This window comes from Chrysochloris asiatica, unplaced genomic scaffold (assembly GCF_000296735.1).
Source record: "Chrysochloris asiatica unplaced genomic scaffold, ChrAsi1.0 scaffold00264, whole genome shotgun sequence".
Lineage (NCBI taxonomy): Eukaryota > Metazoa > Chordata > Mammalia > Afrosoricida > Chrysochloridae > Chrysochloris > Chrysochloris asiatica.
This window is the reverse complement of record NW_006408782.1, coordinates 2,412,997-2,440,759: the sequence shown is the minus strand read 5'-3', so window position 1 is coordinate 2,440,759 and position 27,763 is coordinate 2,412,997. Positions and strand designations below refer to the sequence as shown.

At 38.4% G+C, this 27,763-nt stretch overlaps 1 pseudogene; it reads left to right on the top strand.

Annotated features, from left to right (window-relative positions):
- Nucleotides 1–27,273, top strand: part of LOC102816690 — a 175,283-nt pseudogene extending 148,010 nt beyond the window's left edge.
- The last annotated feature ends 490 nt before the right edge of the window (nucleotides 27,274–27,763 follow it).

Here is a 27,763-nt window from a genome sequence, read left to right as displayed (position 1 = left end):
CTCACAGAAGCAGCAGTCAAGAAATCAAACAGCGTATTGCATTAGGCAAATCTGCTGCACAAGACCTTTTTAAAGTGTTGAAGAGCAAAGATGTCAGCTTAAAGACTAAGGTGTGCCTGACCCAAGCCATGGTATTTTCAATAACCTCATATAGATGCGAAATCTGGACAGTGAATAAAGAAGACCATAGAAGAATTGATGCATTTGAGTTATGGTGTTGGAGGAGAATACTGAAATTGCCATGTGCTGCCAAGAGAACTGATAGATCCATTTTGGAAGAAGTGTAGCCAGAGTGCTCCTTAGAGGCCAAGATGGCCAAACTTTGTCTGTCATACTTCAGACATATTGTCTGGAGGGACCAGTTGCTGGAGAAAGATATCTTCTTTGGTAAGGTTGAGGGTAAGAGCAAAAGAGGAAGACCCCCAATGAGATGGATTGACCAAATGGCAGCATTGATGGACTAAAGCATGGCAACAGTAGTGAGGTTGGCCCAGGATCAGGCAGTGTTTTGTTCTGCTGTGCATAAGGTCATTATGGGTCAGTACCACTCAATGGCACCTAACAACAACAATGGGTAAAATTGAATCCTGGTTTGGTACTGTAGGATAAGGACTGGGCAGTTCAAAACCATGGCAGACTGAATGGCACTTAACAAAAAGAAGAAGAATATGGACAGAATATTGAACAATGCAGGAAGCATCAAAAGAAGATGGAGGAATATACAGAATCAATTTACCAAAAAGAAATGGTTGACTTAAAACCATTTCAAGAAGTAGCGTATAATCAAGGACCAAAGGTATTAAAGGAAGAAGTCCAAGCTTTAATGAAGGCATTAGTGAAAAACGAGGCTCCCGGAATTAAAAGAATACTAATTGAAATGTTTTAACCAGCTGATGCAATGTTGGAGGTACTCACTAATCTATGCCAAAAAAAATTGGAACACAGCTTCTAAGCCAATCATCTGTGCCCATTTCTAATATAATGCAGAAATTGTCACACAAAATCATTAATATTACATGCAATCAATATTTGCTGAATAGAAATAAAAATGGTTGCAGCAGTACATCCACTGGAAACTGCCAAAAAGTCAAGCTGAATTTGGAAGAGGAAGTCAAATAAGGACTGTCAATGCTGATGTTAGACGGATCTTGGCTAAAAGTTGGTACTGAATGGTTTAAAATCTGGAAAGTTGTGCATCAGGATGGTATCCTTTCACCAGACTTATTCAATTTATATACTGAGCAATCAGAAAAATTGGATTATGTAAAGAAGAATGAGGCTCTTTAGGATTGGGGAAAGGCTCATCAAAACCAGCAATATGCAGATAACACAACCTTGCTTGCTGAAAGCAAAGAGGATTTGATGCAATTACTAATGAGGATCAAAGACTAGAACTTTCAATATGGATTACAACTCAATATAAAGAAAGCCAAAATCATCCCAACTGGGTCAATAAGCAATCAATAAACGTTGAAACTCTTGACATTTTAAAGGATTTCATTTTCTTCTGAAGCAGCAGTCAGGAAACCAGATGGTATATTTTAGTGGGCAAATCCATTGCTTTAAAGTGTTAAAATGCAAAGAGATCTCTTTGAAATTTAAGTTGGGCCTGACCCAAGCAATGGATTTTCAGTAACTTCACATGCATGTGAAAACTGGACAATGAATACAGAAACCCCAAAAAAAGAATTACTACCTTTGAGTTATGATGCTAACAAAGCATATTAAATATACAATGGACTGCCTGAAGTATGAACAAACTTGTCTTGGAAGAATGACAATCAGAATGCTCCCTAGAAATAAGGGTGGCAGTGTGTCATCTCATGTACTTTGGACATGGTATCAGAAGATACCAGTGCCTGGAGAAGGACATTGTGCTTGACAAAGCAGAGGTTCAATGAAAAAGAGAGAAACACTCATACATTGTTGTTGCTAGATGCTGTACAATCAGTTCCAATCATAGCAATCCTATGCACAAACAGAATGAAATACTGCCCAGTACTGCTCATTAGGGACCTTCCTCTTTTTTTCTAACCCTCCAGTTTAACAAGCATGATGTCTTTCTCCAGGCCCCTTCTGACAACAAGTCTGAAGTATGATTGATGAAGTCTCATCATCCTGGTTTCTGAGGAACACTCTGGCTGTACCTCTTCCATCACAGATTTGTTTGTTCTTCTGACAGTCCATGGTAATTTCAATATTCTCCTCCAACAACATAACTTTAATGTATCAATTTAAGTACAGTCCTTATTCATTGTCCAATGATCACATGCACACAAGGCTACTAGAAAAACTATAGGTCTACGTTATTCCTCAAACTGTCCTTTATTCTCTTAAATACTTTAAGGAAAAGACAAGAATTTAAGACTCAAACATAAGAAAGATGTTAAGGATGTTGCAAAAATGAATGGTGTTTTGTTCTGTTGTCCATGATGTTGCTATGTGTCATAACTGACTCAATGCCACCTAATAACATAATAATAACATGGGACATGTGTTTGCAACTCCTGTCTCTGTGATTAAATTCTAATATCCTTGTAATTGACTGGATACTTTTTACTTAATAGAAAAATGGACAGATTACCAGTTTACATGCAAAAGATGGTCCCAATATTCATGGATCTTTTACTATCAAATTGCTATGTGATCTTAAATAAATCATTAAATCTTCTTTACTCTGTTTTCAGGTTAATGGTAAAATAGTGTTTCCATGTTTATGGGAACATTATAATGTGAATATATATCATTTTTTAAACCGCTCCATAAGTTAGGCACTCATTATTCTACCATGAGATCAACACCAGTAAATCATGCTACCACTCTACTATTAGGATGATAAAGAATACCTATTAGGTATTTATGACCCTAAGGGTAGAGAAGAAAGTGAGCAGCCAGCCATAAACACTTAACTTGATGAGAGTCATCATTCAGCAGTGTTCTGGTAAGTCCTGTGGACTTAGCAGCATTTGAGAAAACCTTAGTTAGACCCCATGTTCTATATCATGTTTTCTTGAGAAGGTTTAACCAGGAAAACAGGGTTTAAATAAATTAAATATAGATGCAAGACATCCTTTCTTAAGATATGATTTACATATCATAAAGCACGTTCCTTTAGAGTGTACAATTTATCCATATTTAATATATTTTCAGAGTTGTTCAGCCATCATCTCTATCTAATTTGAGAATGTTTTCAAATAGAAGTAAATATATGATTTAAAAAGCTAATGCGGACATTACCTAAAAATCAATACTGGACCCCGAATAAACCCAGTGATTAATTGAATGTATTACACTGAGATAACAACATACTGGCTTAAGAAACTATGAAAATTCTGACAGATACCTAGCTAAGCTTGGGAATTACATCCTCTTGATATTTAATGTCCATGGGTTGGGTGTCTAATGGCCAGATCCACCATGGAGATTTTAAGTAACAAAAACCATAGTCCCTTTAGCTCAGTAGTTGGAAGTTGTTGTGGCAACTGCTCTTATTCATACTACATTGAATTCAGGCTTTGTCTACAAGGCGCCAGCAGATGAAAACTATAATTTCAGCTCAGATCTTCACACCCAGAGTGATGGACTATTTTGTTTATTTAAATAAATTGTAGTTTGTTTTGCATTGCATGTAATTAATGTATTCCCAGTGTTTCATTGGTAATAATTCAGGTATTATTGTTGTTACACATCACTGAGTCGAGTCAAATCCTTAAAGACCCTATATAGGGTTTCTGAGGAGTAACTGGCAAGCTTGAACCACTAACCTTGCAGTTCAAACTGAGTTTGCAGTCCAGTGCATTAACCCACAGCACCATACCAGGCCTCCGATTTAGGTATTAGCAACATTTTAAGTATTTCTAAAATCTACAGAATATTTAAGATTGAGCAATGAGCTTGTGATATTGAAGGAAAAGCATTGGGCTGCAAACCACATGGTCAGTAGTTTAAACTGACCAGCTGCTTAGCATGAGAAAGATGAGGCTGTCTTTGCCTGTGATGATTTACAACTGGAGAAACCATATATAGGGTCTCTGTGAGTCACAATCGACTCAATGGCACCTAAAAACAATGCTTTGTTCAAGAAGTCACCAGAGAACAGTGCTTCATAAAAACTCACAGGTCACATGAAGGCTGTGCTCCCATAAGATGGTAGCCTTCATTAAAGGAAGGTACCAGCATTTTTTGTTGTTGTTTTTTTGGGGTGTGTGTGTACAAATGCCTTATAGACAGATTAAAGTTATGAGTAGATGGAATGCTCATGTCAAAGCAGTCCATGCCATCGGGAATTATGAGGCAATTGAAAGGAATAGTTCCTCCTTTAAGGAGCCCATTCCAACAAAGAAATATGTAGCAGTCTATGTCTATGAAGATGACAACCTTGGAACCCTATGGGCAGGTCTACTCTGTTCTGCAGATTCTCCATAGAGTTGGAATCAATTGTATGATGATGTTTTGTGATATCATCTTGTGTGAAAAAAGTTATTTTTTTTTCTGTTTAATATTTTTTAAACCTGGAAGAACCTTCCCTGTTTTTACTACCTTCATCATAAAAAATAAAAAAATGTTGCAATGGAAATGGTTTCTTTTCTTTACACAAGTACAACACTACCCTTCATTCCTTGAAAGCATTGGTTCCTTTCCTCTACGTAACTTTTTTCTTCTCCACTTCTATGATATACCAAGTGTTGCTTTTTAACTGGTCTTGTACTTGACCTTGCATCCTAATATCTTATAAGTTGTGTGAAGCCCAACCCATTATTTCATTTGCATAATTCATGAACCTTACAGCTCACTGTCAATGAGACAATTCTAATAGATAATGAGTCTATAGGTTAGAGTAGAACCTATGGCTCTGTAGTTTCTGAGACTATGAATCTTTATGGGAGCAGACAGCCTCATCTTTTTCCTTCAGCATGGCTAGTAGGTTTGAAGAGCTAACCGTACATTTAGTAGCTCAGCACATAACCCTCTGCACCACCAGGGCTCCTTAGCCACCACTGTGGTCATCTTCAATTCTTCTCATATTCAAGATACAGAACTCTATCCAGATGGCCTTCAGAACAGAATCTCACCACTGCTAACCCCCGGATCCAAAACTTGCTGTCATCTCTTACCTCCCAAGCAGTTGATGTTCACATACAACCATGACCTTTGCCTATTCTAAAAACAGCAACAGAGTGATTCTGTTAAACTGAAACTTGCATTGCTCTTTTTCTAAATAGTCTTACGTTGCTCAGACTTTCTCTGGGATCTATGCACCTAAAAATGCCCTAATAATTACCCACAAGATCTTATCTGAAATGTATTTCCACCACACACTTCATTTCTCTGTTCTTATCTATTCCTAACCTCCATTTTGGTTTCTTCTCAGTAGACTAATGGCCTTCTTGCCTTTTCTTAAGTTTGCAACATGTCTTTACCTCCAGCCATTTGCGTAATCCTAAAACATGGCTCACATCCTCCCTTCCTTTGGCTTTTCACTAAAATGCCCCTCTTTCAGTGTGGCTTTCTCCTTATCACAACTTTTCCAACTCCTTTCTTGTGGTCACTCCACAGAATGAATCCCTCAGATGTAAAATTGGGTTCTGATGATGAGACAAGATGACATCACATACACACTCACACATACACTCACACACACTCACACACACATAGAGATGGTATGACAAAGTTAATTACTGACTGTTAAAAAAAAGTAGGGGGTGGCATGGGGATACCTTCTGTCCTTCTCGAACTTTGCATGGAAGAAGCATCAAACAAATTAGTCCAAAGCAAATTCCTGTGAGGTTGAGGTCAAACATATCTCTATCTTCAAACCTTCCTTACCAATTCTGATATGAGCTATCCCTTCCCCTTTTCTGCTAGGTTCAATAATCCATTGCAATGGCTACACAAAATTCACAGACCATAATTATGGCATTTATTAGGGGCATTAACAAGTTACAATTCAGGATGAGAAATACTAGGGACACAGTTTTTTGGTTAGAAAAACCTCTTCTCATTCATGTCCACAGGTAGGACTTTAAGCCACACTGCCTCTTGACCTCAGAACTGCTAGAGCAAAGTTCTTCTAGTTCTGCTGATAAATGGTCCAAGGTCATGCTACTCTGCTGCAAGCCTGAACCCAAAGTGCTCAGTTCTAGTTCTGTGAGTCCGCAAAACTAGTTCTCCAACTTAAGTGCCTGGAGGAACCCTACTCTGCAAGTGAAGTGAGCCTTCTGCCCAAGGACACTCACGTCTACTCATTTAACTCCTTGGGTCCAGAAAGCCACTGGTCTGTCTAATGCTCTGGTTCTTGGTTCTGATGCTAACAGTCCTCTGCCAATTCTCTACTGTGTCAGCTTTTACTTTGGATATAGACGAGGTTTAATACACAGGGATTTTGGGGTCCAAAGTATACTGTCTATTCCTGGCTTTTCTTTGTTGTTGGCCATAAGATTTCCCATTCTGATACTGAGATGGCACATTAGATTTACAAGGTTTTACAATCACAATTAACCCTGTTAATAGTCATTTACAACAGAATCACATAATCTTGTTTTAGCATTTTCCGCTACCTTATTTTAAGGAGAACCCTTAGGAAACAGTTTTTTCTTTTAATTGATGGGAGTTACAGACTATTTCATGTGGCTAAAAGCACCACATGAAATCATTCACTGCATCACACTCAATGATATTGTCTGTGAAGACCAGGCCAGGTTCGCCAAACAAGTTACAAAACAACAAAAAAAAAATGCTTAAGACAGCAGGAAAAGAGGTTGGGTGTGTCTTTTTTATGGTAATTTGTGCATGGGGATGGGGTGAGGATTCATGCAGGCATGGACAAAGACAGATTTAAGTGATTTTCACTCACTGTCACTGGCAAAAAAAAAGAAGAGTAAGGGATTTTCTATGAATTTTATAAGATGTAGGATGGATAGAAAAAGATGAGAGTTGGGGATTGAAAGTAGTTAGTAGTCAACCATCAAAACTGCAGTCAGAACAATAGTAAATGCTGATGAGAAAGCAAAACCACAAGACCTCTCTTTCATCGCACAGCTGGTGGGCAAGCAAAATGGTAGAACCACTTTAGAAGACAGTTTTGTAGTTTCTTCCAAAATGAAACAGACTAATGAGCAACTGACAAGTAGGTTATATGCCATGAAGTTGGTTCTGACTCATAACGATCCTGTACAGGGTTTCTGAGGCTATAAATCTTTATGGGAGAAGAAAGCCTCATCTTTCTTCCCCACAGAACAGCTGGTAGTTTCGAACTGCTGACCTTGAGGTTTGCAGCCCGATTTGTAACCACTACGCTACCAGCCACATATGGACTTTAATTAACAATTATGTATGGACATTGATTCATGTATTATAAGAATACAGAATGTTAATAATTGAAGAAATCATTTAGGGGGAATAGGAAGTATCTGGGCACTCTGTATTTTGTGCACAATTTTTCTGTTAAAAATGAAACTGCTCTAAAATATAGTCTATTAATTTTTTACAATTGGAGTCACTTTGTCATAACCCTTTCTGTACTGTACTCTCTCCTTCATTCATCACCACCCAACACACTATTTACTTTACATATTTACTTTATATTATTGTCTGTGCATTCATAATAGAACATAAGCTCAATGTTCACAAAACAAGAATTTTCTTCTGTTTGATCTGCCATGTCATGCTTAATTTCTAGAATAGCAGTTGACACACAATAGGCACTCTAAGTATTTGTTGCATGAATAAACTCACCTTTGTTTCTTCTGCATAACAAGTATTCTGATCTTAGTAGAATTAAGGAGCTATTGAAGCTGAATTTTATGTGGTATAACTTCTGACAATAAGGTATATCAGACAGTATTATCTTCATTAATAAACTATTAGGATAATATTCATCCTAACTACTCACATCAATGCCAGCCGACAAACAATAAAATATTTTGAGAAAAAAATAAGTATATTAAAATGTTACCATAAATGTTAGTTGGAGCTCTGTTAGCGTAGAGGTTATAGGTTGGGCTGCTAACCTCAAAGTCAGCAGTTGAAACTACCAGCCATTCTGCAGGAGAAAGATTAGGTTTTCTACTCTCATTAAGATTCATAGACTCTGAAACCTTATACAGGGTCACTATGAGTCCGAAGTGACTCCACAGCACATAACCACCACCACCATAAATGTTACTATTAAACATTCAATAAGAAACCCTGATGAGTTAGTGGGTTAGGCATTGGGCTTCTAACCTCAAGGTCAGTAGTTCAAATCTACCAGGTGCTCCATGGGAGAAAGAGTAGGAATTTTGCTCCCGTTGAGGTTTACAGCCTCAGAAACCCTACACAGGGACATTAGGACTAGAAATCAATTCAATGGCACACAGTCAGCCATTAAGCAAACAAAATTTGAGGTATTTTTTTAAACAACTTCATGATCCCCATGATTTACTGATTTAAATTCAAGTTATTATTATATGCAATCTCCAAATGCATGGAATAGTTATTTATAAGTTTCTCTCAGATCCTGCCAGCCAGCCATCTCAACCAAAGTCAAGATTATTATTCTCATAATTTGTTAATGAATATAATACATCATGGTGTGGTAATAAGAATGTGACTACACCCACAGTTATATACAAATTTGACAGAGGGTATTTCTACGTATGTAATTAACTCTTCTGCAAATTTATCCATGAATATACTAAAGCATACAGGGGGTAAAGTTGCACAAACTTCTTAGACCTAACCATAAATATGAAGGGAATGAGAACTCAGAGCCATGGCCTCAAGGAACATCAAGGCCAACTGGCACAACATAGTCCACAAAGATACTATTCTTCATCCTTCTTGGGCCAGTGGAAACTGAAATATTACTCATTTTTTTGAGTGGTCATCTAAAGTGCAATGATTTATCTCTCCCCATCTTGAGCAAAGAAGAGTATAGAACATTGAAGACATATGGAAATAATTGGTCCAATGAACTAATGGGACACATGGACCTCAGCCTCCATAGCCTGAGACCAGAAGAACCAGATGGTACCAGACTCCCAGTACTGACCACACCGAAAAGGATCACATTAGAAGGTTCTGGATTGAGTGTGAGAAAACTGTGGAACAAAACTCAAAATCTTCAAAATGACCAGGTGTGCTGGCAGATAGAGACTGGTGGAACCCTGAAAATATGGCCCTTCCTCACCCTTCAGACCTGGAAGGGAGCTCACCCCCTAGTACTTAATTTTCAGCATAACAATTGAGATCTCTATAAGAGCAACCACAACACTAGGAAGACAGGAACTCCTTAGAATGATCTAATGTTTGAATTCAAAAAGGGCAGCAATTGCCCAAGGACATAGGAAAATAGGAGGAATGAATATAAGAAACATAGGAAGGAAGTAGCTAAGTGGTGTTATATTGTGGAGACTGTAGTCAATGGCATGAAACAAAATGTACATGTGGTTCTGAATGGAAAATTAATTTGTTCTGTAAACTTTCACCACATTCAAAATAAAAAGTTCTAAAAACTGGTTGACATTATTTAGCCAGTAACAATGAGTTCACAGTTCCCTGACGGGAACAAACAGTTTATACCTAGTTAGAACACACTCAACTGTGCTTGACAATCTACTTCTATAAATATTACAGCTTAGTTTGCAAGCAGACATCAAAGATACAACGTGTTCTCCATTCATCTGGCTCAGCAGACCAGGGAGCATTAAGAATGAATGAAGCAGTAGAATGAACATCCTTAACAATGAGGCGAGAACTGTGTGGTGCCCCACTACCAATAGTGAATGTTTGATCAAAGATACTATATAAAGCTTAAGAACAACAGAGGAGGGAAATGTAAACTCAGTTTTCAAATTATCAACATAATCCAGACTTTCTATAGCCATGAAGACTAGATGAATCCCCAAAGCAATTGCTCTGAGATAATCTTTAAACTTGAAGCTTCAAACTTGATGTCTTCTTTGAAACAATGTATATCTGCATTGAGCTCTTTTAAAGATATATATATATATATGTACATATATTTAAAATATTAAAAATATATATATTTATGATAAATTTAGCAACAACAACTCAAAAGGTTAGATAGGAAGCCATGCTGTCAATAAGTTTATGCTAATGATGGTGGAGTATTTTGAAAAAGGATTACATAAACGACTGCACAACTTGAAGAACATAACCCACGTCACCGACTTGTACATCTAGAAATAATTGAAATGATTTCTCTTTTGTTGTGTTTACTTTTACAAAAATATTCTAGCCAATAAATAAAACTCTATGGAGCAGTTCTATGGAGTTGCCACAAACAATGGATTCAACAGTAATGGATTAACGAACTCAGATTCTGTGCTGGATATATGGTAGGCCAACAGATAGCAAATTCTTCAGAGCAGTTAAATATACAATGATATTTCAATTTAATGTATTTTTATTTATTTTCAATATTTGGACATTAAAAAAATCTATAAAATTAAATATACAAAATTTGGAAACAAGACAGCGGAAAGGCAGCAGATTATGTTCCAAATCCTATTTTAACAGACCACCCAAGGAGCATTTTAATTCCCCAAAATATATTATTTTTTGGTTCTCTACATACTATTGAGTAGTGTCCCAGATTTATAAATTAGAAGTTAACTCATAAATGTTTTTCAATGTAGATGCTAATACCGTCTCTGTAACAAAAGCAACAGCAAAAAAAATACTCCTAAAAGCATTTATTTGCCTATCTGCATTAAGCTAACTACTTTTGTAGTATCTGTTTTTCCTTTCTAAATACCTGTGTGGTGCTGTAGGATAAGCACTGGATTGTTAAATACAAGGTTGGAGTATCAAACCCACCTACTGCTCCTATAAGACCTTATACAGAGCTGTTAAGATTCAGGAGTCCTGGTGTGGCACTGTGGGCTAATGCGTCAGACTGTGAAGTCATTTAAACTGCAAGGTCGGTGGTTCAAGCTCACCAGCTACTCCATGGAAACCCTATACAGGGTTGCAATGGGTCGGAATCAACTCGACAGCACATAACAACAACAAGATTCAGAACCAACTCAATGGCATTTAACAACAGGCCTGGTTACTCAAATAGTCTTTGAACCAGTTTTGCAGTCCTGCTAGCCCCTCATTGATTAATCAAATAATCTCAGATATGTCTTCTAGGGGGAAATCTGCTGCAAAAGACATCTTTAATGTGTTTGCAAAGTAAAAATGTCACTTAGAGGGATTAGGTGTGCCTAATCCAAGCTATGCTATTTTCAGTCACCTTGAGGGCATTTACCAGCAACAGTATATGCATGTGAAAGCTGGACAATGAAAAAAGGAGATGGAATAATTGATACATTTGAATTATGAGAAGGTTGGCAAAGAATATACTGTTTACTGCCAAAGAATGAACAGATCTATTTTGGAAAAGTATGGCAAAAATGTTCCTTTGTGGTTGTTAAGTTCTGTAGACTCAGTTCTGACCCTCTATAGGGTTTCCAAGGAGCAGCTGATGAGCTTGAACCACAGACCTTGTGATTCAAACCAACTTTATAAGCCAGTGTATTAAACCACAGCACCACACCAGGACTCCAAAAATGTTCCTTAAAAGGGTGGATAACAAGACTTTGTCTCACACTGGACACATATCAGGAGGGACCAATCCCTGAAGCAGGAAATCACATGGTTGTTCAAGTAGAGGTTGACATATTGGCTCCTACATAACAACAATTGTGAGGAAGCATAGTGCCTTTGTTGTTGTTGCTTGGTGCCATTGAGTCGGTACCAACTCATAGTGACACTGTACAACAGAACGAAACACTGCCCGGTCCTGGGCCAACCTCACAATTGTTGCCACTTTACCAATCCAGCACTCTGGGGGTCTTCCTCTTTTTCTCTGACCCTCCTCCTTACCAAACATGATATCCTTCTCCAATGACTGGTCCCTCCTGACAATATGTCCGAAGTATGAGAGACGAAGTTTGGCCATCCTGGCCTCCAAGGAGCGCTCTGGCTGCACTTCTTCCAACACAGAGCTGTTTGTACCTGGTAATGGTTTGTTTTCCTGGTCTAGCTGCAACAGACACATCTTCACACTCTGTGTGTGACACTCGTGTTACATTTTAACTTCTGCAAATTACTTTGATTGACCATTTCAATGCTTAAAAAAAGGAAAGAAAAATAACTTTATAAGGAAAAAAACTCTAAAGACAAACCCAAATGTGCAGTCTTATTTAATATGTGTAACATCTTAGCCACTAAGCAGAGCAAGCAATTTGAAACTAGTTTTTGAAAGTAAGTCTTGAAGATTCTATAATGGCCCTAAAACCCCCAATGCCATCTATAAATTCAGAAATTTAAATGCAGTGCTCCATGGCTGAGTAATAGCAAATGTAAGAGGTGGAAGGGCTCACTCATTTCTAGAACCATACAAATGCATTTTTCAGTGAATTCTTATTATTTGACAAATAACGTAATTTTAGAATGGGCAGCGTTTTGTTCTATTGTACATAGAGGGCTGCTAGGATTCAGGGCCAACTCCATAGCTGTGTTAGAGAGGTTTGACTGAAAGTCAAAATGTAAAATTCTAATGTAAATTGTTTCTAAAAATAGAGGGCATATATATATATATATATATATATATATATATATATATATATATATATATTTTTTTTTTTTTTTTTTTTTCCCTTGAGCAAATTTTCTGGAATTATTTTAACTTCACAAATGGAGTTCATAGTTAGGGGATGGAAACATAGGAAAAGTAAAAGCGGAAAGGAATAAGCTGAAGATGGTCCTACTGTGTGGTCGGTAAGGCTGCGACATTGGAGAGCATTGGCTTGTATGTAATTCGCTTCTGCTCTGTATTATCATTAGCCCTTCCCATTTCCATTTCCAGAGCAGCCTCACACCTAGTCAGCATGTCCGTACCCATCAAAATCTCCTTTTAGCAAAAACAAAAAGCAGCTAAAGAAACTCCTCTCCTCTGTTCCACGTTGACAGAAATCAGCATGTTCCTATTAAATGCAATCAGGAGAAACCAAAGCAATAGAGGTAAGTGTTTGGAAACATTGTTGTTTTCACTTCCGATTCGTAGCGACCCTGTATAGGAGTTCTGAGGAACAATTGGTGAAGGTGAGTCCTAGTGTGGCTTGGTAATCGACTGCAAGGCCGATTTGAACTCCATCGTCGGTGGTTCAAACTCACCAACCATTTCCAGGAAGACCCTATAGAAGGTCATTATGAATCAGATCCGACTCCAAGGGCACTTAACAACAACCACCACTAACAACAACAACCATCTTGTTGTTAATTGCAGTTGAACCACTTCCAAGTCCTAGCGATCCTAGATAGGGTTTCCAAGGAGCGACTGGTGAGCTTGAACCACCTACCTTTCGGTTCAAATCAACCTTGCAGTCCAGCGCATTAACCCACAGCGCCATCCCAGGACTCCATTAGGACTCCATTTGCAATTAGTAGTCCAAACCTTATCCGACAGTGCCACAGAAGGAGCTGTTGTTGGTGGCCACCGAGTCGGTTCCCACTCATGGTGACCCAGCACAGGGTTTTCGAGGCTGTAAATCTTTACGAGACCAGAAAGCCTCATCTTTCTCCCGCGGAACAGCTGGTAGTTTCGAACTGCTGACCCTGAGGTTAGGAGCCCGATTTGTAACCACTACACTACCAGAGCTCCTTGGAGTAAGCAATTACAAAGCAAGCTGTTACTGGCCCTGCGTGTACCTCTGCCCAACTCTGCACCCGGTTTCAAGCCTCCACTCCTACCCGGTCTGCTTTTCCTTCCAAAGCGATCTCAAGAACCCTAGGCACTGTTGATTTCCTAATTCCTTATCTGTACAAACTTAATGATTGTTTGTATAGATTGTCCAAAAATGTTTGCTATGTTCCCTTCCCGGGAGGCCTCCTCTACTTATATCTAATTAATGGTAGCGTGTGGAGCACTAGTAGCGTAGTGGTTTCGAATCCGGCTGTGAACCGCAAGGTAGCAGTCCCGCGGGAAAAAGATGATGCTTTCTGCTCCCGTAAATATTTACAGCCTCTGAAACCCCGAGTTTCGCTGAGTTGGAACCGACTCCACGGCACATAACTACCACCGCTACCAAGTGGATTATAAACTGATTGCTAACCAAGGACAGCAATTTGAATCTACCAGCCGCTCTGCAGGAGAAAAACGAGCCTGTCGGATCAGGTAAAAACTTCAGCCTTCTAACGGACTCCACAGCACACTGTTGTTGTGAAGTGCGACCCATAGTGACCCTGTATAGGGTTTCCAAGGAGCAGCTGGTGAGCTTGAACCGCTGACCTTGCAGTTCAAACGGCTTTGCAGTCTGACGCATTAACCCACAGCACCACACCAGGGCTACCACCACCAAAATCAGTCTTGGAGTTCTGGTGTGGCATTGCAAGATAAGAAATGGACAGCTAACCACAGGTCTGTGGTTCAATTCATTCTAGTCACACCTCTGTAACCCTATAGAAGGTCACTATGAGTCGAACCAACTAGATGGCACTTAAAAACAACAACAAAAATCAATCTTATGTATGAATACTTGCCTGTCAAGATATGCTAAATTCAGATGAGATGGCATGGATTTAGGAATCATGGTTTTCCAGGACTTTCTATTTCCCTGTGATTCTAGATATCCCGTTGTCATGGGTTCATTCGGACTCATAGCAACCCTTTAGGACAAAGTAGAACTGATTCCCAGGCTTTCTGATGCTGTAAATCTTGACAGGTGCCTAAAGGACAGACTGAGTCCTGATGTGTGCTGTAGGATAAGCTCTGGAAGTGCAAGGTCACGTTGAATCTCAAGGTTAGTTGTTCAAACTCACTGGCTGCTCCTCAAATATCCTATACAGGGTCACTTCGAGTCAGAACTGACTCAATGGCATTAAACAACAACAACAACAAAGGACAGAGTGGAGTCCTAGTGTAATGCTATAGGACCAGCACTGGGCTGCGAACTACAAGGTTTACAGTTCAAGCCCACCAGCTGGAAACCCTATACATGTAGCTATGGGTCAGTATTGACTTGACAGCTGTTAACAACAACAACAAAGGACAGAGTGGGATTTTGATATGGTGCTATAGGATAAGCACTGGACTGCTAACTCTATAATGTCAGTGGTCCAGAACCCACCAGTCCCTCCTTGGAAACTCTAAGGTTGCTATCACTCCAAAGCCTTTAACAACAACAACAACAGAGGTCCAGTAGAACTGCTTCATAAAGTTTCTGAGGATATAAATCTTTACAGTAGCAACAGCCTCGTATTTCTCCTGTCAAGTGACTGGTGGGTTCAAACTATCGATCTTGGGGTTAGCAGCAAAATGAATGAACCACCACGCCACCCAGGATCCACCTATGGCTCTATTTAAGTCACTATTTCCTTTCACCGTTAATTGGATGGAAGAGTGTGGACAGGAAAGTTACATGGGTTTTTCTATCTTTCCTGTAGTCTTCTCATGAAAAATCATTTCTATAAGTAAATGCTTATAAAGAAAATAAGATGTAAATTTACCAAAAAATATATTTTTAAATGATGTGTAAGAAGAAAAGTAACCATCAGAAACTCTAAAACAAGATTTTGGGGCAAGTCTTCTACTTTCTCATCAACTAGTGATGCATATTTTACTGTGTCTAATTGGATATAATTTGGGAGTGTCTTACTTCTTTTGCATTTTAGATACCAGGAATCCAAACGTGTGAGTCAATAGGACTTTAGTTAATTTAGTATTTTCAAATTACCTCCGCCAGGGAATTATCTAAGGAAACACAATACTCACAGAAGTATGGGTTAATACATTATAACTTCTGTAGTGAATCCAATAAACTAAAAAGGAGAAAAAATAGCTGCAGTTGTATTTATACATGTACAATCTCCAAACTTCCACAGTTCACACATGGCTTGTTAATGACAATCTCAAGGTTAGATAATCCATATTCAACCGAAAAATGCTATCACCATATTTGATTTTTAAAAATAAATGATTTTTTAAAAATTACTATATATTTCATTAAAACAACTAGTTTACTTTGTTGATTTGAAATATTCCCAGCATAGCCATGATCTATCACACAGAAAGAGGGATTTACATCTGTCCATTATTAGTAGTAGTACGGTTTTTAGTGGTTATCTTAAATGGATTTCTTGAGAAAAGTTCTTTCTAGATAACTTTTCACACTTCAGGATAATGCATTGAATCACAAGGTCAGTTTGAACTGCAAGGTCAGTGGTTCAAACCTACCAGCCACTCTTCAGAAACCCTGCATAGGGTCACTTTGAGTGAGAATCAATTTAATGGCACTTAACAACAACAACAATGTTACAATACCTTTGATCACTTAGTAAGGAACAAATTTCCTCCACCTAACAATTTTTAAATTATATATATATTTTTTTCTTTGAGAGTACTTAAAAAAGAAATGGCTATTTCAATGTTTTTTTTTTTTTTGTAACAAAAAACTTCCCATAAAGAAATGCTAGCTACTTAAGTAATATGGTCATATTTGAAAAATAAGATTTTTTGTTAGGAACAATAAAAAAAAGAGAAAAATGTGTTGCCTACTAATCTTTTGAGGGATATCATTGCTGATGTCCAATGGACATCTGAAATCAGAGACTATCACAAAGATGTTTATCTGTGCTTTATTGACTACGCTAAGGCTTTCAATTGTGTGGATCTTGACAAGCTAAGGACAACATTGTGAAGTATGAGTATTCCTGAACCCTTAATTGTGCTCGTGAAGAATCTGTACATGGACAAAGAGGCAGTTATTCAAGCAGAACATGGGAACCTGAATGGTTTAAAATTTTAAAAAGTGTGAGACAGGGTTGTATTCTTTCACCATACTTATTCAACCTGTATGCTAAGCAAATCATCCGAGAAGCTGGGTTCTATGAAGAAAAACGTGGCATCAGGATTGAGGAAGACTCATTAACAACTTGTGATATGCAGATGATACAACTTTGCTTGCTGAAAGTGAAGAGGACTTAAAATATTTACTGATGGTTTGGATTACATTTCAATGTAAAGAAAATAGAAATCCTCACCAATGAACCAATAACCAACATTCTTATCAACAGAGAAAAGATTAAAGTTGTCAAGGACTTCATTCTTCTTGGATCAATTATCAACACTCAAGGAAGTAGCAGTCAAGAGATCAAACGACATATTACATTAGGCAAATCTGCTGCACAAAACTTTTTTAAAGTGTTGAAGAGCAAAGATACCAGCTTGAGGACTAAGGTGTTCCTGATCCAAGCCATGGTGTTTTCAATAACCTCATATGCCTTTGATTGATGCCTTTGAGTTATGGTGTTAGAGGAGAATATTGAAAGTGCCATGGGCTGCCAAAAGAACAAATAGATCCATTTTGGAAGAAGTGCAGCCAGAGTGTTCCTTAGAGGCCAAGATGGCCAAACTTTGTCTCTCATACTTTGGACATATTGTCAGGAGGGACCAGTCACTGGAGAAGGATATCATGTTTGGTAAGGTGGAGGGTCAGAGAAAAAGAGGAAGACCCTCAATGAGATGGATTGGCCAAGTGTCAGCATCGATGGACTCAAGCATGGCAACAGTAGTGAGGTTGGCCCAGGATCGGGCAGTGTTTTGTTCTGTTGTGCATAAGGTCGCTATGAGTTGGTACCAAGTTGATGGCACCTAACAACAACAATCTTTTGTTATGGAATTTCTATATCATTTAACTTCTTGCTTGTCAGAGTTTTTTAAATGTTTCTGTTGTTATTAGATGCCATCAAGTCAGTTACATCCCATAGTAGCCTCATGTGCAAGAGAACAAAACCCTGCATGGTCCTGTGCCAATCTCCTAACCACTATTACACTTGAACCCAATGCTATTGTCATGAGGCCAGTCCATCGTGTTATGCTGGACTATCTTTTATGATGAACCTCAACTTTACCAAGCATAATGTCCTTCTCCGAGGACAGATCCCTCTTGATAATATGTATGATAGTATGATAGATGAAGTCTGGTCATCTTGGCTTGTAAGGAAAAATATGGTTTCACTTCTTCTAACAAAGACTTTTTTTTTTTTTTTTTTTTTCCTGGCAGTCTATTGTACTTTTCATATTCTTCTTCAACACCATAACTCAAATGCATCGATTCTTAGATGGTCTTCCTTATTAGGTATCCAGGTTTCACATGCATATGAAGTGATTGAAAATACCATGACTTGAGTCAGACTAAAAGCTTAGTCTTTAAACTGCTATCTTTGCTCTTGAACATTTTAAAGAGGTCTTGTGCAGCAGATTTGCCCATGGTAATATGTTATTTGGTTGGTTATAACTACCAAATTACAATTATGCTTTTCACTGAAGGTTGAGGGTTTGAAATAGGATAGAGTAAGATAGTTGACATTTTTCTGTAAGAACCATATGTTAACATTTTGCACAGGTGAAAAGCGGGATTATGAATTTTGCACATAAATGATAACTTAATTAGGGGCATTACTTCTATTTCTTATTACAAATCAAGTATGCATTGAGCACTCTAGTGATAACAGGAATGTTACTGTTAAGTGCCCTTGAGTGGATTCTGACTCATAGAAGCACTGTAAGGTTTCCAAGAACTGGTGTGTTTGAACTGCCAAACTTGTGGTTACAGGTCCATTGCTTATCCTACAGCACCACACTATGGCTAAGTAACAATAATAGCAATAAGCAAAAGCAAAATTATTAAATTGACATTTGGTTTATGAATAATGTCAATCAGTTGGTGACCTATGGTAAGTCCATTAAAGAGTAGAAGTCTTGGAACCATAGAGACCACTGGTAGAAGTCTAGTTTCATCTATCCTTAGCAATATAATCTTGTGAAAGTTTCCTAACTAAGTTGATTTTTTCTATCCGTTCTTCATGTAACAATTTTTTGTCCAGTTATCTACACACAATAATTATGTCCTAGTGTGGCGCTGTGAGTTAATGAGCTGGACTGTAAAGTCAGTTTGAACTACAGGGTCAACAGGCCAAGCTCACCAGCTGCTCCTCAGAAACCTTATGCAGGATTGCTATGGGATGGCACTGACTCAATGACACTTAACAACAACAACATTAATATGAGTGGGAGCTCATACTTACCTAGCTGGGAAAGTGCAGAATTGGATCGGTTTAAGGTCTTTGCCCACTTGTCTATCCGTTTGTCATGCTGTGGTGGCTAGTATGTTGCTGTGATGCTGGAAACTGTGGGTAACAGCAGGGTCACTCATGGTGGACAGGTTTCAGTAGACATTCCAGACTAACACAAACTAGGAAGGAAAGGCAAATTACTTTGAATGTTTGCTGTTGCTAGATGCCATCAAGTAGACATCGACTCATAGTAACTTATGTGCAACAGAACTAACACTGCCCAGTCATTCACCAACTTCACAGTCCTTGCTATACTTGAATCCAATGCTGCTTTCACTTTTACCATCTATTTGTTGGTGGTCTTCCTCTTTTCTCTTACTCTACACTTTACCAATCATGATGTCCTTTTCCAGGGACTGGTCCCTCCTGATAATATGTGCGAAGCATGAGACATGAAGCCATCCTGATTTTTAAGGAATACCCTGACTACATTTTTTTCCAACACAGATTTGTTTATCCTTTTGGAAGCCCATGGTACTTTTGATATTCTCCTCCAACACCGTAACTCAAATGCATCAATGTTTCTGTGGTCTTCCTTAACCACTGCCCAACTTTCACATAAATATGAAACTATTGACAATACCATGGCTTGAGTCAGGCAGACTGTAGTCCTCAAACTGACATCTTGGCTCTTCAACACTTTAAAGAGGTCTTGTGCATCAGATTTACCTAATGAATATTTAGCCACTGAAAACCTCATGAATAATAGTCAAACTGAAAGTAATTAACTGACTACAACAGGACATCGACAGAAACTCAAGATGGATTCAGAAGTGGATATTGAATTAAGTATATCATTGTTGATTTCAGATAGATCTTGGCTGAAAACAGAAAATACCAGAAAGATGTTTACTTGTGCTTTATTTACTATGCAAAGGCTTTCAACTGATAACATTGTGAAGAATGGATGTTCCAGAACACTTGATTGTGCTCCTGAGGAACATGTACTTAGACTAAGAGGTATTCATTCAAACAGAACAAGGGGATATAAAATTGTTTTAAATCAGAAAAGGTATGCACCACAGTTGTATTCTTTACGATACTTAAGCAATCTGTATGCTTAGCAAAAATTTAGAGAAATGGGATTATATAAAGAAGAACAAGGCATCAGGATTGGAGGGGGACTCACTAACAACCTACAGTATGTTGAAACAATCTTACTTTCTAAAAGCAGAGAGAACTTAAAAGACTAATGAAGATAAAAACAAAAACAAAAACAAAAAAAACTACAGTCTTTGGTATGGGTTGTACCTCAGTGTAAATAAGACAAAACTCCTCACCACTCGAGCGATAAATAACATCCATAAAAGGAGAGAACAGATTGAAGTTGTCAAAGACTTCATTTTGCTTGGATCCATAATCAACACTCATGGAAGCAGCAGTCAAGACATCAAATGATGCATTGCATTAGGCAAATCTTCTTCACTAAATCTCTTTAAAGTATTGTAAGTATGACACAGGACTGTTGAGCATAGAATCACTATGAGTTGCAGCTGACTCAATGACACTTAACCACAACAATGACAATGAACTGACAGCAGAACCAAAGGCCAATATTGGAAGTACAGCGTGAGTGCTCTTTAAGACCCAGGATGGGGAAACTTCCTCTCTCATACTTTGCTCATATTAAGGGGAGGGACCAGTCCATGGAGAAGGATATCATGCTTGGTAACGTGAACTGTCAGTGAAAAAGAAGAACCCCAAAAGATGGATTGATACAATGGCAGCAACAATGTTCTCAAGAGTAATGCTGGCATAGGACCAGACAGTGCTTTCTTCTGTGGTGCACAGAATTGCTATGAATCAGAACTGACTTGACGACACCAAACAAGAACAAGAATAAAATCAGATTTGGAACTTGATAATAGGGCTCAAAGTGCATTAAGCTTTCAATATTACACTGATACGTTGTCTAACAGCTCTAACAACTATCTAATTCTCTAAGGGACTCTATCATTGTTTGACTTACAAATTACTATTGATCAGGGTTCAATAAAATTAAACTCAGTAAAATAGCTGTGTAGAAGATTAATAAATTACAAGTGATTTTGTCTGGTAGAGATGCAAATGATTTATTTACATCTGATGGAAAAGGTAACAATCAAGGCTATTATTGTCTTCTCCTTGACTACATGATCCAGTATTTCACTTGCCCAGCAATCTTAAGCTAACATTCATCATTACGATGGCTATATAAAACTTGTTTATCAAATTTACTTCTGAATCAGCTTTACCATTCTGCATATTTCTTAATTAAGATTTTTTTTAATTGACTTCTATGCATTTGAATGCATGTCGTATTTTTAACATTTGAAATGTATGAGACAACACAATGCCTATAAATTATTATCTATTATTTAGACAATTCCAATGAGGAAAACAAGAATCCCTGAGTCTAATGGATCAACTATTCTCTGTACCCACTACAGATTATTTCCCCAGTACAAGGTATAATTATCAGAAGTTGAAAAAGACTCCTCTATGCTTTGTATGCTTCTGAAGAAACGTTTTGTATTATCTTTGTATCTAAATTGTTTCCCTCTCTAAGTAAATGTTATTAAGTGCCATGGGGTTGGTTCAGATTCATAGCAACCTTGCATAACATTTCTGAAGAGCAGCTGGTGGGTTTGAACTGCTGACCTTGATATGTAGCAGTTTAGTACTTACCCACAGCACTACATCAGAACTCCTTTCTATATTGTTGTTGTTGTTGCTAAGTGCCCTCGAATTTAAACCACCAAAGGGCACATTCTGCAAGCTTGCTTCCTAGACACCAGCTCTCAGTCCCTCATTTTCCATGAATCTAGAGTCCTCAGCTGCCTCCTCTCTCCATGACCCCATCTCTACCTCCATCTCTGGTGTCACTGCTTCTCTGGTTAGGGTCCCACATTCCACTTGTGTTCTCCTCTCTTGATTGTCCTAGGGTCCTTTGTTTCGGGACTGTAAGATTAACTACTCTCCCATTTTTGTTCCAAATCTTCTACCTTTACAATTGTGAGAGTCTCAACTAGTCAGATAACAATTACTAACTATTGAATCATAAGAATCTTAATACCCATCTTTTTTAACCAGACCCATCTAGCCAAGATGAAAACTATTCAATGGAGACTCTATATTCCCAAACACACTCCTAAAATAAACTCCTTCTTGAAAACTCTTAAGCCAGCCACTTCATGCCTTTATTGCCCCCTCATTTTTGGTAGCCAATGTCTAAATTGTCTGTTCCTATCTATCCTGTATACAGAGGACATAGCATTGATATTTTATATGAAGACTCCTTTCCTCTTTGTTGGTATTTTGAGCTACTACCTCCACGAGTATAGGTCAAATTCATCAACTTATCACAATTTACCCTCATTTCCTTTATCACAGAACTCTAGTTGAGTTCTGATTATCAAGCCATTTAGGCTAGGTCAGATGGGTAATATCTGAAAGTTTGGGTGTTCTTGTGTGTCTCCCCTAACTTCATATAATCTGGATGCTTCACTCTCAGCTCTATTTCTCTACAGCTATGTCCTTGTCCATGTTTCCAGGTCTCACCACACTTTGGACCAACCAGCCCTTCTTCTTCTTTCTCTCATCTCCAGGTCAATGGAAATCTATGGAATATGGTTGAGCTCAGCCAATTCCTTCATTGCTGCATTTCCCCCTCTTCCACTCACCAGTAGACCAATGTGGTTGTCAGCAAGCTTACATGCCTGCTCATGTGTTCCCTTTGAGTGTCCATCTCACAGGGGTGTTGTCCTGAAGGAACTTGATTGCTTGCCTTGATGACTTCCTGGCGAACAACTTGTTTATTCTTGTAGTAGCCAATCATGCTGCCATTTTTGTTTCGGGTTTTTCCTAATAATCTTTCTGTGAAGATGTATCTTCTGTCACTCTAGCTGTTTCAGACTGTTCTGCTTGTCTTTTCTAGTGGGAATGTCCCACCTCAGAAGGTTCTGGAGGGGGCTCAGGATTCTGCCTAAGTCATATACACTGCAAGGGTTCCGCAAGAGGCCTATTTCACTAGGCAAGTTGTAGAACTCCTTTTAGGTATTCCAATAAATTATAAGCTGAAGATGGGTTTACAAGCTTTCTGTAGTAATGTTTCCCGACATTCCTTTCTATCCCACTCAAGTGCCTATTTTACAGTAGTAGACAAGGGAAATCAATATTCATAAGAGAGTCAAGCATCTCAGTATTATTTCTCCTCTTCAGACTATGCCTCAATCCCTGTATCACAGAGCCCTGTTGTTCCAAGTTTGAGCATGTATGACTATTTACCTCTGCCCCATTTAGCCCATGCAAATCTGTCTCAGTGTTTTATCTACTTCTGTATACCTTGTTCTTCCACTCCCTTCCCCTTCTTGTGTATTGCCCTCCCCAATGCCAGAACTATGATATATGTGTTCTCTACCCTGTGCTCTACCATTGCCTCCCTTCCTCTTTTCCACTGGTAACCAACAAAGGGTTACCTCCTTTCCACCGGTAACCAATAAAGATTTTTTTTTTTCCCTTTTAGTATGAGTATCTTTTCTTAAGCTTTTACAATAATGGTCTGATGCAACATTTGTCCTTTTGTGACTAATTTCATTCAGCATAGTGTCCTCAAGGCTCATCCATGTTATGTGGTGGCTTGCAGCTTCCTTGTTATTCTTCAAGGTAGCAAAATATTCCATTGTGTGTATGTACCACAGTTTGTTTATCCATTCTTCCATTGATGGGCACTTAGGCTGTCGCCATCATTTTGCTATTGTGAATAGTGCTGCTGTTAACAACAGTGTGCATATATCTACTTGTGTTGTAGCTCATATTTCTTGTGGATAAATACAAAGTAGAGGAATGCTGGATCATAAGGTATTTCTATTTCCAACTTTCTGAGGAAATGCTATACTGTTGTTTTCCAGAGTGGAGGAATATACTTATCTTAATCTTGCTAAATTGTCTACAAAAAAAAGAACACTAAAAAACAAAAAAATATCAACAAAAAACTGTTGCATGAAGATCAGTTACCTTAAGTAACTGATCTTTACATCAACTTTTTAAGCTTATTAAAACTGATGAAGATGATTGTATGGGACAAATTGTAACTGGAGAAAAGTCAGAGAGTTACCAATATGATTCAGAGAACAAGGTTCCATCCAAACAATGGCTTCTGAGGGGATGTCTTCCGTAATTAAATTCAAGGCAGAGAGATCAGCTATGAAGGTTATGACAACTATTCTGGGGGAGTCCAAAAAGATAATATTGATAGATTTACTTGAAGGGCAGAGGACAATAATGAGGACTTAAAAGGAAGACATTTTAAGAAAACCAAAAACTGCACTCTTGTAAAAAGCAAGAAAAATAAATGAAAATTTATTTTCATCCTGAGAAAATGACTGCTCATTTTCAGAGTTTCCAAGGACTGTCCTACAAAAATTTAATTGATAACTTATACCCCATCTCTTACCACACCCTACAGTGAAGATCTTGCTCCTTCAGATTTCTTTTTTTATTTTATTTTAAGCTTTAATTGTGAATTTAATGAGTGAAGGTTTACAGTGTAGCTCATCCATTTTATATTCAACAAATGATTACAATGATGATAATCCTCTCCATGCACCATCAGCTAATTGCATTTACCTCTATTACCTTTTTTAAAATTTTTGATGTACCCTATAACATAGAAAATATATATTATTTTAAATGTCCAAAGGGAACATTTTGCAATCCAGCCTCCCACCTGCAGGCACACTACCTTTTTCATTCCATGGGCCTCAAGTCTCTCTATCCCATCACCTCTGCCACCATCTCTGTCTGTTGTCCCTGCTTTTCTGGTTAGGATCCCTCACTGCTCTCATGCTCTTCCTTCTTCATGGTCCTAGAGTCCTCTGTTCCTGCTATGACAGATTAACTGCTCCCCACTTTTAGTTACACTTCTAAATTTACACTTGTTACAAACGCCTTTAGTTCTGATAACAATGACTCACAATTGAATCACAAAATCCTATCTCCATCATCATCATTTGGACAAAATTTGGACAAAAAGAAATTCTTTTTTGACCCATTTGGACAAAAAGAAACTCTTTCAGTGGGGATTCTGTCTTACCCCCATCATTCTGACACTAAGCACCCTCCTGAATGATTGTAAGTCAGCCACTTCATGCCTTTGTTGTTAGGTGCCATCGAGTCGGTACTGACTCATAGAGACCTTATGCACAACAGAACAAAACACTGCCTGGTCCTGGGTCAATCTCAAAATTGTTACCATGGCTGAGCCCATTGATGCTGCCATTTTGCCAGTCCATATCACTGAGGGTTCATGCTTTTATAGCCCCCCAAATTTGGTAGTTGATGTCTAACTTGCCTGTCCCTGTGAACCCAGTGTACTGAGGAGGCAAGCTTGATTCTTGATATGAAGAATCCATCCCTTTCAGCTAGGTCAGTCTCCTCCAGCCTCTGCTGCTGGCCGCCACTTTCCAGCAGCCCCAACACCACCTCAGGTGTCAGTCCTCCAGCGGGAGGGAGCGTGGTAGCCAGGCAGGCAGATGACCAGGAGCGGCAGAGGTGACGGGGACAGTGCCAGGAGCTGCAGAGCCCCTTTTCTGAGCTTTCACTGAGGCACTTCAATGGGGTCTTGTCCGTGATGTCTGTGCATGCTAAGAACATTTCCACTGCTGCACCAAGGGTACACTCTTATTATTCCTGGCATTATTATTGGCATTCCTGTAGAATTGCCTTTGTGAAAATCTGGAAATTCTATCTCTTGGTTTTCTGTTTTGTTGTGTTTCAGAGGAACATCAAGAAACCATAGACAACTTTAGTAATGAAGCTTTTGACTGTCATTTCCTTGATGAAGTTTTTAATGCCAAGGACATTCTGGACCCAAACATTAATGAAGTTTCGTCTTCAGACGATAAAGATACCTTCTATGTTGTGGACCTTGAGACATCCTAAAGAGACATTTAAGTTGGTTAAAAGCTCTTCCCCTTGTCACTCCTTTTTAATACGGTCAAATGTAACCATAGCAGAGCCTTAGTGAAAACCCCAGCTGCCATCGGGACAGGATTTGACTGTGTTAGCAAGATGGAAATACAATTAGTGCAAAAAGGCTCAGTGTGCCTCTTGAGAGAATAACCAATGAAAGTCATTGTAAACAAGTATCTCAAGTTAAGTATGCTGCCAATAATGGAGTTCAGATGATGATTTTTGATAGCAAAGTAGAGTTGATGAAAGTTGTCAGGGCCCATCCAAAGGCAAATTTGGTTTTGTGCATTGCCACTGATGATTGCAAAGCAGTCTGTCTTCTAAATTGGCGCCACTTTCAAGATCAGCAGATTTCTGTTAGAACAGGCTAAAGAGCTAAATATTGATGTCATGGTATCAGCTTCCATGTGGGAAATGGCTTTACTGATCCTGAGACCTTCGTGCAATCAATCTCTGGTGCCCACTGTGGCTTTGGCATAGGAGCTGAAGTTGGTTTGTGTCTACTAAATATTGGTGATGACTTTCCTGGGTTTGAGGATGTAAAACTTAAATTGAAGGAACCACCAATGTAATCAATGCAGCACTGGACACGTACTTTCCATCAGATTGTGGCGTGAAAATACTTGCTGACCAGGCAGACACTATGTTGCATCAGCTTTCACCCTTTGTGTAAATATCATTGCCAAGAAACTTATATTAAAGGAAAAGATAGGCTTTGATGATGAAGATCAATCCAGTGAACAAACTTTTATGTATTATGTGAATGCTGGAGTATATGGACCATTTAACTTCATCCTTTATGATCATGTACATGCCAAGGCCCTTCTGCAAAGAGATCCATACCAGATGATAAGTAATATTCATCTAGCCTATGGGGAACCCACGTGTGATGGCCTTGATTGGATTGTTGAGTGCTGTGACCTGCCAGAAATGCATGTGGGTGATTGGATGCTGTTTGAAAACATGTATGGTTATACTGTTGCTGCTGGTTTTATTTTCAATGGGGTCCAGAGACCAATTATCTACTCCATGATGTCGGGGCCAACATGGCAACTCATGCAGCAAATCAAGAACCACGAGTTCCCGTCAGAAGTCGAGGAACAGGATGTCAGCGCCTTACTTTGGGAAAGTGGACTGAAATGCCGTCCAACAACTAGTGCTTCAGCTAGTATTAATGTGCAGAGACCATTTTTGTAGCTCTTGACTGTGAGTTTAACTTGAATTAAGGCATTTGGGGGGACCATTTAACTTAATTACTGCTAGTTTTGAAATATCTTTATAAGAGTAGGGTTGGCACAGAAGCAACACTATAAAGGACTAGGAGATGGGTTCATGCTTATCTGTGTTCCTATGGAAACAATTTGAATATTTATTTTATATGCATTTTTATCCACTTTTCAAACATGCTACTAGAGATTGCATTGAGTTGTTAAGCAAGCATTTCTGCCTTGTCCAATTGCAGAATGGGCCAAAAGCTTAGTATTGTGAACTGTTTTAAAAATAAAGTATCTTGAAATTAAAAAAAAAAAAAAATCTATGTGGATATATGAGGTTACAATCTTGCACTTAAAACAACTAGAAAACTATAACTATTGAAAGGAAAAGTCAAATATTTGTCTAGTTCCCTGTACTTAACTGTTTAGAAAACAGAGCAGGAAATAATCCATTTTCAATAAATTCTTAGACT